We start from the raw sequence: 10,345 nt of genomic DNA on the forward strand, positions 1-10,345 counted from the left end.
GGTTTTCAGCCTTGTACTGAAACAGTTTTGGTTTCTATAGTTAATTTCAACATACATGACAACTGTAGGGAGGCTTAAAATTACACATAATTGACCATTCACTAAGCCCCGCCCCTTTGTGATACTCCAACAGGCTGTCAGAGTAAGCATGGAGCCCACACTGTAACTAACTGCACTCCCTGAAGAAATATTATCATATTTTAGGAAAAATGAAAGAGTGATTCCAGAGAGAAGCAGACAGAGGGGTCTACAGTCTGTGTTTGAAGGATATATCCAGGATGTCAAACTGACTCAGCAGCAACAACAGGTTAAAAAGACAAAGATAGTTAGAAGCTAAAGCCCAACTATAGGCTACAGATCACAGTGTAAAAGTGAACCACCACATCACTGCTGATCGCCACACAAGACAATGAATATAAAGAGAAACTTTGCTGATATTGAACCAGCTGTGTGGCATTGCAGTGTGTGCAGATGAACGGCTTTGCCCCCGTGCTGCTGCCAGCACCTGGACCTCTGCTCCTGGGACACAGCAGGGATCTCTGAGGGAAGTCAAACAACGTTCATCTGTGCACACTGTGATGACACAGAGCTGGTTGAATATCAGCAAAGTTTCCCTGCTTCCCTTCACTGGTTCCTGTACAGCAGGGTCAGTCTTTGTTTCACTGTTATAATCATTAAAAAGCAAAAGCAGCATGTGTATACATTCAGTAGGCTATATCTTCAGTAGCTAGCTAGCTAACCCTACACTTTTCAGGGTTTGATTTTGGTTTTGGAGCAGGGAAGAAACGTATATCTTTCTCCAACCTCTCCAGGTAACGAGTATCATTAATACACGACGTGCCCCAGGCACAACATTTAGCTCCAAAACCACAAAACCATGAAATGAAGGAAATCTTAAATTACTGCATTGGAGTCAATGGAGCACAGCTGTGCTGTTGTCAGACCCTGGTCTGAGCCGGCCTGATGCTACGTTATGATTGGCCAGTCTGTGTCCGAGGAGGGACTTAGCAAAGGGTCAGTTAAGGGTAGGCCACTTTGATTGACAGGCTGTCTGTGAGGCATCGCCACAGCTTCACCCAAGCCCTTGAGGCTTCAAAATGTGAGTCCTAAAACAAAAGGGTGATGTCACAGTGGATATGTCGATTTATCTTCAGGTCTGTCATCACTTGCCTTGCTGAACTCCTCAGATGAGTTCTCACCAGGTCAGCAACTAAAGCTTATGGCTTCCCAAATATCCAGTATGTGTTTCCACTTTCTGTATTGTTTCATTGTTTGTGTCTCGTGTTGTTTCTAATAAGGGATTCTGTGGTAAGCAGTATTGATACTGAGTAGATTATCCTGGTTAGCTGAGGGAAATTGAAATAAAAATGATGTTATAACATCACAGTTTCCTGCCGGCATATCCTCAAACCTGATATTTTCTTCTTTCTTTTTTCTTTTTCATAATACTACCATGTTATGCCCTTGTGACTGTTTTGCAGTTTTATTGCTGTGTCTGAGTGGATGTAGCAATAAAACTTTTATTTATGCAGCTCAGTAGTTTCAACATTTTCCAGAGAAACACGTGCCATCAGTAAATGGACACCAGCACAGCATGAAGTTTGTTTGTTGAGCCTGGAGTGCGCTCATACATGACGAAACAAGAAAGTAGACAGAGTGAAGTGTCTTACCAGGCGAACAGTTTTGACATGTGCTGTCAAAAAGCTAGTTTGTCATGAGCTTCAGAAAATTCTGTGAAAACTCAGATATTGCTGGATGAAGGTGGTTTCATGCCAAAATACGCTTTAATAAACTAGATTCTCCACATGCTGCCATAATGCTTATCCCAACTATGGGTGTAATATCATTTACAGAATCATAGTATGGTGTTTACATGGCTTCCACCACACTGTATTACTATCATAATTGCATTGTGATTGGGTTATTTGGTGGGAATGGATCGGAGCATTGCCAGCACAGCCCCTGAGTATTGTTTGGAGACGGAGGCATTTTGCTCTTTTCGACATGCAACCCACAAACGAGAGGCTTTGGTCGATCCCAATCAGCAGGTAATTAAAATCTGCGACATGCTCTGCCTCCAGTCCTGTTCTCAATATTTTGCATTTCAGTGTATTTTTGTGAGGATTAATCTGTGAGCACACCCACCTCGTAACTCCTCTCAGGCAGCACATGGCTGAGCTACGTGGCGTGTTGAATGAGCCATGGTTTCACTGTAAGACCCCTGCAACACAGAATCAAAACCGGCAGAAAACACTGGTGTCTCCTTTTTGCTGATTTTTATTTCCTATCCAAATAAACAGCACACAAGTCATCAAGGACACAGGGTTTTGTGTCCCTCAGCAAGGCTCAACTTTAAAAATTAATCATGTGAGTTTTAACATGTTAGACTAAAGTGTTCACTGTGTTTTGTGTTTTGTAGCTGGTGTACTAAACCAATACTGAGCGCACACATGGCTTGTCATTTATTTTACAGCATCTGTCACTGCAGGTTTTGTTTTTTCATTAGCTCTGTCAGTTTTCATTCCACGAGACATTTTTCAGACATTCCAGCGAATTTCACTTCAAATGGACGTGGTCAGCTTTTTTTTTTTTTTTCAGTTATAGCTGAGCATAAATTCTTCAGTCTGGCTGCTATCTGATGATTAACTAATTGTGAAGCATCTGGTCCTTACTGTAAAGAGCAGTCGCTATAATGTGCTGAATTAATACGGCTCTGCTTCTCAACCTGGCGGTTTGGTACCCCCAGAGGGTTGTGGGATGATTTATGGCACGGTGGTGATTTATGATGATATCTCTCTCCTTAACTTTCCTTTTTTTCGTCTTGTGTGCAACAGAATGGTTTTCAGCTTCTCAGCATCCTCTGATTATTAATCAACTCAAACAACTTGAAAGAAGAAATAAGTGTTTTGGGCTGAACAGTTCCCCGCATCTCTGCATGTGGAGCAACTGTCTGTGTTGGGTTTACTTTGTTTTAAGGGGTCATGAGCCAAACAGGTCAATGTGTAATGTTTTGGAGGACACGATACCTTCAAAGTAAGCCGTGTGTGTTTCAAAAAGATTAAAGTGACAAATAGAGTAGGACCTTGTTTATCTCATTTTGATGTGAAGGAAATCACCTGCTTGGTTATAAAAACAAGCGTGTTGCCCTCTGAGGCTCTTTAAACGCCTTATTTTACTCACATTACCTACAATAATACACCTGCTATAAAACAAAAGAGTGTTAATATGGCTCTTTTCAATGATAAATACACAAAAAGTGCATTTACAGTCAATCATAACGGAGCAATTAGCTTGTTGATGTATTCTGACTGTAAATTCAACAGACAAAAAACAGAGAAAAGTGACATAACAAATTGTGATGCAATAAACGGCCAATAAAGCACGTTTTAATTACTGTCAAGTCTGCTTGATTTTCAGAAGAATGTATATATTTTTAATTTCGTGATAAAGGACACACAAAGAGCCTCATTTAATGAAATTCTGAAGCCTTAAAATGTTGATTCTTTCAGACATGTTTTATTGACCCACATTAAATTAATACAAGAAAGGGTGACCATGAAGTCAACAATATTTATTAATTCACTTGAAAGATGTCATGTCTGTGTGTAACAATTTAAATTGCAGCCAGTGTACTGCACTTTACATTGTTAAAGATCTGATAAGAAACCTTATAGAACCTTTCAGGGTCGATATCACAATGGTGTCAGTTTATTAGCTGGAGGCAAAACACGACTCTCCACCACAGGGCTGTAGGCTACAGGAGTCTTAAAATGTCATCTTGTTGTGTTATTGGGAGCCAGAATAGAAGGAGTCATGACTCAAAACCAGCCTCCACTGCCCATCAATAAAAACAAAGACAACTATGGTTAAATACAATGAGACGAAAGGACTGGAAACAGGCCATCATCAAAAATGCTCACATGTGCAGCGCACACTTCATATCAGGTTAGGGAAAAAGTATTTCCTGTTGTAGGGATGAATAACGTTATGTGTATTAAGGGTTATCACGTCCAAATGATGCTTCAATGATGCTAACATTAGCTAATGTTAGCAATAGCAAAACAAATTGTCAGGAATTGTTCAAGTGCCATCCTCCCACCTTCAGTAATCCTGTCAAATCATCCATCCACTGAGTGAGAGCATATAGGTTGGCTGATCTAGTCCCGTTGGTCAGTGTTTATTTTTCACTTTCTTGCGGTCCTGGGAAATGAGTGACATGGTGAAGATGCTGTTGATCAAAGGAACAGAGCGTTATATTTCTACGTGAATTTCTGCTGTTCCGTCTCCCCAGACAAAGTGTCTAGAGGGCGCTCTGCCACTCCGAGAGTGCGGTGCTCTGGATAACTGAAAGGTACATTCAGACAGCGCTTCCGAATTTATGAACGGCAAAGTTTGTGCCAGAGTGCGCGCTGGCACTTGGAATGGGTATTTATGAATGCACCACTGCCATTATCTTCCTCCATTGTCTAAAACAAACCAACAGAGCTTGCTAGCTAGCGCTAACTAATGTCTGCGGAGAATTGTTTTGCCTCCAGCTAAGCCCCGCCCACCAAAACACATCATAGTGTTTACTAACAGACAAAGGAAAGCCTCTTTTTTTTTTTTTAAGTATGTCTGACTGTACGTGCACACCAAGAGCTGCAAAAGCTGCAAAGCAGCAGAGGTCCAACATATTTTTGGCAGCTCAAGTCGTTCATGACGTCATACATTCGAATGTTCGATCGTATTTGTCAATTGAAAGGACCCGCAAAGCAGGTTACTGGCTGGAGCATAGCGCCTTTGCCGGTTGCCCAGCCCCAAAAGCTAGGCTACATGAGTAAAGAAATTTGGTCAATGAAAAAAACAGTCGGCAGACCACGAAATTGTCACATTCACATGAAACAAGGGAGATTAGCATGCTAGGCGTTATATTAGCATGGATGTATTCTCCCCTAGTTTAAAAAATTCTTTCTTAACATCAACTCACCAGGCAAACCAACTACTCGGGACACGGCTTCCCACACCTGCTCCTTTTGATTTCGGTTCCTATGAACATGCTCGAATCATAAAGGACTCCAGCTACAGCTTTGAAGTAGTCATTTTGAAGCAGGAACAAATGTGTGGTAGGAACTAAAGTTTCCAAGGATGTTCTCTGGGTTCTACACAACTGATGGACATCTACTTTTCGATTGGTGGCTGGTTATTTGCAGCTGAAATGTGTCTTAGCTAATTTGCATAAAGTTCACGACCCCCCTACTTTCATCTGACGCTCTGGTCGCCAAAACGTAGACGCTTTGCAGCTTTGCAGCCGTGGTCGCCGGTGCCCATTGAAAATGAATTGAATCAGTCGCCTTTGCAGCTTTTGCAGCTCTTGGTGTGCACATACAGTTAAAAAAGACATTATGCACATTTTCAGGTTCACACTTGTATTTTGGGATTCTATTATAACGTGTTTACATGCTTTCATGTTAAAAAAACAAACATTACTTTTCTCATACTGTCTGCCTGCACCTGTATTCATCCTGTTTAAAATGCTCAGTTTTAGCACCTGTCTCTTTATGGCCCCCTCCCGATAAGCCCAGTCTGCTCTGTCTGGTCAGTGTTTCAGTCCTCCGCATCTGTTCCGCTGGAGTCTTTGCAGTCGGGAATCATTTTAATGGAGTTTAGTTACACTTCTAATAACCAACACCAAGCCAAAGACTTCACAACAACATATGTTCCAGTGGGAATCGGATCCAAAACCAGGGAGAAATTAACAACATCAGCAACCAAAGATTACAGGTTTCTCTGATGTTTGCCTCAGGTAAATGCTGCTTTTTATATGTCTCTGTCAAATTTTGTTAGCCTAGCATTTATGCATAAACCATGCACATGCAGTTTGTTGTACATTTGTCTTTACAGGTTCATTTGTGAGAAATGACCTACTGAGAAAGCTTTTGTGGTGATGACATACAGAGGCAACGTTTAGCATGCAGCAAAGGGGTGCAAATACTTACAGAGCTTACAGGATGTGGTGGTGGAAAATATGATGTGAAACAATTGTAACATCTCAAAAACATACAAAAGTAATCAAAGCAAAAGTATAGTGATAACTGTACCAACTGTCCCTGAAGTGCTGTGCTTTGCTTTCACTGTTTTACCAGGTCTGCAAAGGCAAGGAAGTAACAAAGGTGGATAGCAAGGTAGATTCACCTGCTATCCTGTGGGCGGGAGCGGTGACCTATCTGGAGGTGGTTCTTTGTTACAGTAAACCCTATAGGACGTCATCCAGTAGCAAATCTGACAAGCTCATCGTTATACATGTTTTCTAATAGATGGAGCAGGATAAAAAGAGAGAGGATGGTCTTTTCTCATACTTTGGGGATCTCTAGACACACCAGGGGCACACATGTATGTCGAAAAGCCATTAGAAAGAGAATATTTTGCATTAGAAGACCAGAGTGTAAGATTTTTGGAGATATATGTTTTCTTCAGTGTATAGTAGCCTGAAAATAAGAATTGTTGTGTTCTCCTTCCCTTAGAATGAGCTGTTTATATGTATATAGGGAACAGATCTTTGTGGACATCACCATGTTGCACCGCTATGTTTCTACAGTAGTCCAAAACGGACAAACCAAACACTGGCTCCAGATAAGGCCATTCGCTTTTCCATGTTTTCGCATTGGCCACCATAGTAAGGAGCCCAATTGCAATGTGCAGCACCGGAGTGACGCTGATTTGTAACACGAAACTGCTCAATTCAGTGTTCTTAACGGTTTCAATCACCAGGGGCCGGTTGCACCAACTGGTCTTAAGCCTGGTCTTAAGCTAAGTCGGTCGTAACTTGGCGTTCTAAGTCCGACCTTATAGTTACGCCGGTTGCACCAACAGGGCTTAAGCCTTCTTCTCACTAAGACCGGGTGTAAATCTTACACTTAGTCAAGAGCAGGTGTAAGGTCATTATCAAGCTGCGCTCATGCGCTCTATAGCGCAGAGAGCGCAACTTTATTATGGCACGTCTCATCCACCGTCTGTATACGAGCGGGCATTTAGACGGGAGAGAGTAATTAGGGACAGAAGCAATTGGACATAGCCTATATAATGACGAGGAGCTGATTGAGAGGTTTCACTTCGGTAGAAGAGATCTGTTTGAACTTATTGAAGAGCTGTCACCGGATTTACAGTTTGTGTTGGGCTGCAACGCAGCACTACCACCAGCCTTCCCACCAGGCAGGGGAATCCTCCCCAGATACGTCAACAATGATGTCACTGTAAATTGAGGTTTTCGGGGAGGACCCCCGCCAGTTGGATGATTTTTTTTGGAGGAGATGTATTTTTTTGCCTTGCTGAGAAGATCTTTCCACTTCTTCCTCATGTCAGCCTCTGTATGAATGCAGCCAGAGTCTGAACACGTATTGATGTGCCCCATTATCTCTGCCCATACCGACTGTTTTTTCTTATTTGTGATACGTCTCTGTGCTGGCTGTACAGCTTGTTTAATTTTCTAATTTCAGTGTCGGTAAAGTTTTTCGTTGATCCTTCATGTTTTCTTCAAATCTTAAACTGTAAATAAACTGTCAACACAGATGAGAGGGACTGTCAACTGTCAATTGTCATCTGTCAAGCACACGGTGTGATTCAGCGGCGCATCTTTTAACGTCACCGCGCTCCTCTAGGCAGGCCACGAGGGGCATTCCGGGGGCAATCACATGGACGCGCACAACTAAAACCAGCGTAGCTAAGACCAGGCGTAAGCCCTGTTTGTGCAACCGGCGTAAGTCCACTCCTTAAGACTGGTCTTAACAAAGACCGTCTTAGGAGTTATGACCAGGCGTAGTAAAGACCAGTTGGTGCAACCGGCCCCTGGTCCATTTGTTTGGAGAGGAAGAGACCTTTGTGGATACTTCAGCTTCCAATGCGTCTGGATCTTACATAAACGGAGGAAAAAAGTGACCACCACAAATTAGCATGTGTTGGACTAGCTGCCCCCAGTGACATGGCACACTGCGTCCATTGTTTTATCTGTTTGTTTTAGAAAGGAAGAGACCTCGGCAGATAATTTGGCGCATGCTAAAAACCTCCTGAACGTCTGGATCAGAAAAAGGTGATCACACATTAATATGTATTGGACTAGCCGCCCCGATGACATGCCAAACTGCATTGGAAATACATGTACTTGTAACATAAACTGCGTTATTCAATGTTTTACCAGTTTAAATCACCAGGTCTGTTTTGGAAAAGAAGAGACTCCTTCAGATAATTCAGCACATGGTTAAAACCTCCTGAAGGTCTGGATTAGAAAAAGGTGAGCACACATTAACATATGCGAGACAAGGGGTAGGGCTCACAATTGCCAGGTTTTGGATCATAATTGCCAGGTCCATTTGTTTTGGAGAAGAAGAAACCTCTGTGGATAATTCGGCTCCCGATAAAAACTTCCTGAGTAATGAACACTGAAGAAATTCTGGACAGCAGATGTTTTCAGCTGGTTGTAATCTGCAATTCACCGCTACAACCCACTGAATCCCCCTAAATCTTACACACTTCACATTTAAAACAATGTTCAGGTGCGCATATGTACAAGACAACAGGTCTTGGAGTTCGTAAAGATTTGTCTTGTTCGTACTGTCCACTCCTAAAGGGCTTCCAATGTAAGATATGAAGGATCAGTCATGGGCACTGACTGTGAATGCAACATATTCACATATGTCTCTCTATCACAGTATAAAAGTGCCAGCTTCACACTGAGACAAAGGTTGTGTTAAACACGTTTGAGAATAAGACTTTCTAATCCTTGTTTCCCAGGTAGGTTTTAACCAAAGTACACAGAGATCCAGTTTTTCAGCACTGCTTTACATTTATACGTTTACACCCATTGGCATCTGGGAGCTGCCCTGTTCTGCCACAGTCATCATGCTGGCTGGTGAAAAGTCTCGGGGCAATGTGTGGTCGTGAGTTGCTCAAGGGCATCTAGACTTCTCAAAATACTTTCTGATCAGTCCCAAGAATATCTGGTCACAAACCGTCTGACCTTTCCACAATTGTTACCTCAAGCTTGCTGTAAGAAAGCAAAGAGAAATTTACTGGATACATTAAACAGGCTGTACTGTGGGACGCCAGGTGTGCACGGTGTATAGAATGAAGGGAGACAGGTTAATAGAAGCTCATAAATTGGTTGGAGGAAAATGTAATTGAGTATTGGGGGAAAAAAGACGATTCCTGGCAAATAGCAGCTGAGAATTTGAGGTAAATTATTTTCTGGGTATTAGTTTGTATGGACTGTGATCATTTTTATTGGGTCAGCTGATTGGTTGGAGCCATCTGCCTCAAACAAGGTTAAATAACTCAATTTTCATTTCATGGTTTCAACCTCATTCCTCACTTAATTAAAAGCAACTGTTAAAATAAGTGGACTGTTGAAATGGGAATATGTTAATACAGAAATACGGTTTACCGCATCTCAGTCTTATAGTTTATTTCCCAAAGTCATAATATATTGTACAATGTCTTGTTTTTTTTCTGCACTGACCATGATAAATATTGACAAGAATATCAAGACAGGCCCTGAAATAGTGCGGTGTGTGTGATGAGTGGAAATGTGAATGGTTACGCTGATTACCCTGCGCAAATTGAACAAAGTGCAGCGTGAATGTGATGTTTTGGAGCAAGCAAAGGTAAGTTAATTTGTTTTCACCCTAATTCAACGTGGGCCTTCAACAAAGAGCAGTTTCCCATTCCAGCTGAGATGCTACAGGTCATAGAATAAAATTTGCTTAAATCTTTAGAGCCGTATGAATCATTAGTGTAGCTTTAAATGTATGTGGTAAAATAATGACCTTGTTTCTTGTACGTGGAATAATATGCTGCTTACACTTTTAGTGCTTCCTGTCCACTCCATAAAATTATCCCAAAGGAATGCATTAATTACTAACAGCTGTGCAGAGTGAATAGGGGTTTGAGATCCTGCAGTCTTTGCTGATACTGTGTGCCAGGCCCCTGTGCTCTACTTCACAGGCCCAGGTACATCAGGTCAGAATCATTTATTGAATTTATTACCTCTCATTTTTGCTTAATCTTTAATGCTCTCAGGGGACACCTGAGCGTCTGTGTATGCTGCTGGGAACTAAAGGGCAGGGGTGTAGCCAGATGTTGTAAACATTTGGGGCTTAGCCCAAACCTAGGGGGGCGTCCAGTGGCATGGTCCCCCGTGGAGATTATTCTTCCTTATGGCAGCTATATGCACTATATTTCCACTTGAGATAACAGGATGCCAAAGAATCTGCACACCATTTGTTAAAACATAATAGTTGCCAAATGAAAAAAAAATCACCCTGAACTTACGTCCTATTTTGTATCTAATTGTTCTCCAACTGTCTTCATCATTCTG

The sequence above is a fragment of the Epinephelus lanceolatus genome, chromosome 11, assembly GCF_041903045.1.
Source record: "Epinephelus lanceolatus isolate andai-2023 chromosome 11, ASM4190304v1, whole genome shotgun sequence".
NCBI lineage: Eukaryota > Metazoa > Chordata > Actinopteri > Perciformes > Serranidae > Epinephelus > Epinephelus lanceolatus.